Source organism: Oratosquilla oratoria, chromosome 8, assembly GCF_046742065.1.
Source record: "Oratosquilla oratoria isolate Oo_2021 chromosome 8, ASM4674206v1, whole genome shotgun sequence".
NCBI classification, from domain to species: domain Eukaryota; kingdom Metazoa; phylum Arthropoda; class Malacostraca; order Stomatopoda; family Squillidae; genus Oratosquilla; species Oratosquilla oratoria.
Genome location: NC_134784.1, coordinates 33,415,322 through 33,419,637, shown reverse-complemented (window position 1 = coordinate 33,419,637; position 4,316 = coordinate 33,415,322).

Below are 4,316 nucleotides of genomic sequence, written 5' to 3'. Positions count from 1 at the left end.
AGAAAAGATCGATACGATGCTGAAGCACAAGAAGAGCGAGACTGACTACTCGGCAAAAAGCAAAGTCGTCTTCTATTGAACGAGAGCTGAGGTCCCACTTTCATATCTCGGAGAGTATCACATTCGTCGAGGCAATCATGTAGCAAGGGAGGAAAGACGAGCAGCAACGAATGATACACACACACACACGCACACACACACACACACACACACACACACACACACACACACACACACACACACACACACACACACACACACACACACATATATATATATATATATATATATATATATATGTATATATATTATATATATAAATATACATATATATATACATATATATATATATACATATATATATATATATATATATATATATATATAGAATATATATATATATAATATACATATATATAATATATATATATATGTATATATATAATATATATATCTATGTGTGTGTGTGTGTGTCGCCGATTAATGAAGCGGCCTTGCTGTGGATGTGCTGTGTCTTGCGACACTGCTTCTGACCCAGGGCAGTGGACAAGATGCAGGGATGACCCGTCATCCAGGAGGTGCCAAGATAAGAGGGTGGAGGGGAGTGGAGTGTAATAGGGTTGGAATGGGTGGGAGTGGTTTTTATGCCTTTGTTTTTTGGCTACCTCCCTTATAAGGGGAAAAAAGCCTTTAGTGTATGTATATATATATATATATATATATATATATATATATATATATATATATATATATATATATATATATATATGTACATTGTTGGAGTCCTGACAAACCCTTCCTTCCTGGCTCCTCCCTGTGGGAGATGGGAACAAAAAGTCGAGCATTAAATATGTACTGAACCGTTTGGCTGTATATATGTTATTCATGACAAAGGCTACACCAAACCAGTCAGCCCATCATTTATGGAATAAATAAACAAAAGCATAAAACCTGCAGGTACTTGGAAATACTCATTCCTACTCTTTAATGTATTAAAAAGAATTTGCTTAAAAATTATGGAGAAAAAGAAAACGACGAATACACATGAAAGAATGATTATGATGATAAAGAGAAGAGAGGGGAGGAGTAGAAAGAGGTTAGTGTTTGGAATGCAGGGATGGAAGCGGGAGATTGTTAAGAGGAGGAAGGAGGAAGAGGAGGAAGATAACGAGGGCATAAGAGAGATGAAAGAGAGTAGGAGATAGGTGGCAGATTGCTGTGCAAGAGACGAGAGAAAAGAGCGAAAAGAAATGAAAAAATTAAAAGAAAAAAAAAAGACTCGATGGAAGCTGACGATGTTGTGGACATAAACTGGAACGGATGACGAAACTCAAAAAAATTAAATAAAAACAAAAATAAAAACATAGGAAGGAAGAAAGGGTGGGAAGTCAAATAGGAGAAGCAGGAAGAGACGAAGAACAAGAAAGAGGAGGAGAAGGAGGAGGCATGAGAGAAAGAGGAGGAATGGAAGGAGGAGGAGGAGGAAGTAAGAGACGAAGAAGAAGAAAGAGGAGGAGGAGGAAGAATAGGAAGAAAGATGAGGAGAAGGAGGAGGCATGGAAGAAAGAGGAGGAATGGAAGGAGGAGGAGGAGGAGGAAGTAAGAGACGAAGAAGAAGAAGAAAGAGGAGGAGGAGGAGGAATAGGAAGAGGAGGAGAAGGAGGAGGCATGGTAGAAAGAGAAGGAATGGAAGGAGGAGGAGGAGGAAGAAAGAGACGAAGAAGAAGAAGAAGAAAGCGGAGGAGGAGGAGGAATATGGAAGGTGATGGTTGTTAAGGTCAGAGATTGTTAGGGCGAAGGGTAGGGGTTGTTAGCGTCGGGGAAAAATATATGGAAGGTGAGAAGTCCTGCATATTGATGGGAAGGTATTGAGTGGGGGTTGGTCGCTGGGACTGAAGAGGGACGATTTCCCGATCATTAAAACTCCCGAGGAAATGTGTGAACATCCTCTCTTGTCCACCTTAAATTGGGATGAAACTAGAAGCAGAGAGGTGAGGAAATATTCAGGAAGAAGTTGTCCAATTTTGGAGAAAGGGCTTTGCTGGATTCGGAACCTGGTATAATTTACAAATTCATATGCTCAGAAGATGCATGTAAACTTAGGTTTAAGAAGGAAGTACAGTAAAACCTCGATATAACGGACGATATGGGTACAAGGTTCTTTCGTTATATCCGAAGATCCGTTATAACCGAGGACCCCTCGCTATAACGGACGAAAATCCGTTATAGCGAGGGTTTGTCCGGTTAAAATTTTTTGTTAGTTATATCCGATATATCGATTCGTTATATCGAGGGTTTACTGTAAACAAGAACTGGTTTACCAACGGAGTGGTTAACGAATGGAATAGACTTAGTAACCATGTAGTGAGCGCTGAAACTATTGGTTGCTTTAAGAGAAGATTAGAGAAGTTTATGGATGGGGATGACAGGTAGTAATGGACATGGAATGGCCTAGTTTAGGCCTTATGGTCTCTTGCATTTTACCCCATCCTTATGGTTTTACAAACCCCTCGATATGGGGTACGTCGACCACACGATGATGACCTTAAAGCTTCGTCTACACGGGGCAAGTTGAGAGGCAAGTCAAGTGTGCAAGTTACTTGAACTGGAGAGGAAAGTAAGCAAGTACAGGTTCACAAGGCCAAGTCAGAGGCAAGTGGCCCGTGTGACTATGTACTTGCTCGCTTTCCTCTCCAGTTCAAGTAAATTGCATACTTGACTTACCTGGAAGATTCGAAACAAATGGACAGTGACTTAACCCATTGCGTATCAGTTTGCAAATATGTTTCGATTGTATTTGAGAGGAATTAAAATGAAAGAAGTTAATGTGGTTGATAAGATGAAATACTGTATTTTTTATTATCTATTTGTTTATTTATTTATTTATTTATTTATTATTTATTTTTTTTTTTGCTGAAACCACGAGGAAATCAAAGATCGGAATACTGAACATTGTCGTCTATTTAAGACATTTCTAAAGTACAAAAATAGACGAAAACGTTCAGTATGCCGATCTTTGATTTCCTCGTGGTTTCAGCAAAATATCTTTATTCATGTGTTTTATGTAATTACTGTTGCATACATACTGTATATGTGTTATCTGCTTCTCTGTGTTTATCAGTCTGTCACCTGTGTTTGTATGAGTTTGTTCTTTCTCTCATCGTGTTTGCTCGATCCCAACGTGATAGTGTTTATCCTCACTTTACAGTCCTGAATCTCTCTTATCTTACTTTCCTCTCTCTCTCTCTCTCTCTCTCTCTTTCTCTCATTTTTTTTCTTCTTCCTTTAATTCTCTTCTCAGTCCTCAACTTAATCTTCCCCCTCTTTAACGATCTCTTCCTCGCTCTTTTATTTCTCTCTCTCTCTCTCTCTCTCTCTCTCTCTCTCTCTCTCTCTCTCTCTCTCTCTCTCTCTCTCTCTCGCTCTTTTTTCTTTTCTTTTCTTCTCTGTCTTCAGTTTAATCCTCCCCCTCTTCAGCGATTTCTTCCTTCCCTCTCTCTTTATTCCTCTCATCTTCTCGCTCTCGTTCTCTCACTCTCTCTCTCTCTTTTCTTTCTTCTTCCTTTAATTCTCTTCTCAGTCCTCAACTTAATCCTCCCCCTCTTCAACGATCGCTTCCTCGCTCTTTTATTTCACTCTCTCCCTCCCTCTCCCTCCTCTCTCTCTCTCTCTCTCTCTCTCTCTCTCTCTCTCTCTCTCTCTCTCTCTCTCTCTCTCTCTCTCTCTCTCTCTCTTTCTTTTCTTCTCTGTCCTCACTTTAGTCCTCCCCCTCTTCAGCGATCTCTTCTTCCCTCCCTCTCTCTCTCTATTCCTCTCTTCTCTCTCTCGTTCTCTCTCTCTCTCGCTTTTTTTCTTTCTTATTCCTTTAATTCCCTTCTCATTCCTCAACTTAATCCTCCCCCTCTTCAACGATCTCTTCCTTGCTCTTTTATTTCTCTCTCTCCTCTCTCTCTCTCTCTTTCTTTCTCTTTCTTCTCTCTCTCTCGCTCTTTTTTCTTTTCTTTTCTACTGTCCTCAATTTAACCCTCCCCCTCTTCAGCGATCTCTTCTTCCCTCCCTCTCTCTCTCTCTCTCTCTCTCTCTCTCTCTCTCTCTCTCTCTCTCTCTCTCTCTCTCTCTCTCTCTCTCTCTCTCTCTCTCTCTCTCTCTCTCTCTCTCTCTCTCTCTCTCTCTCTCTCTCTCTCTCTCTCTCTCTCTCTCTCTCTCTATTCCTCTCTTTCTTCTTCTCTCGTTCTCTCTCTCTCCCTCTCTCTCTCTCTCTTTTGGCAAAGCTCGTTCATCTGTGAAGTATGTTGGTTTCGCCAATGTGTATGTCG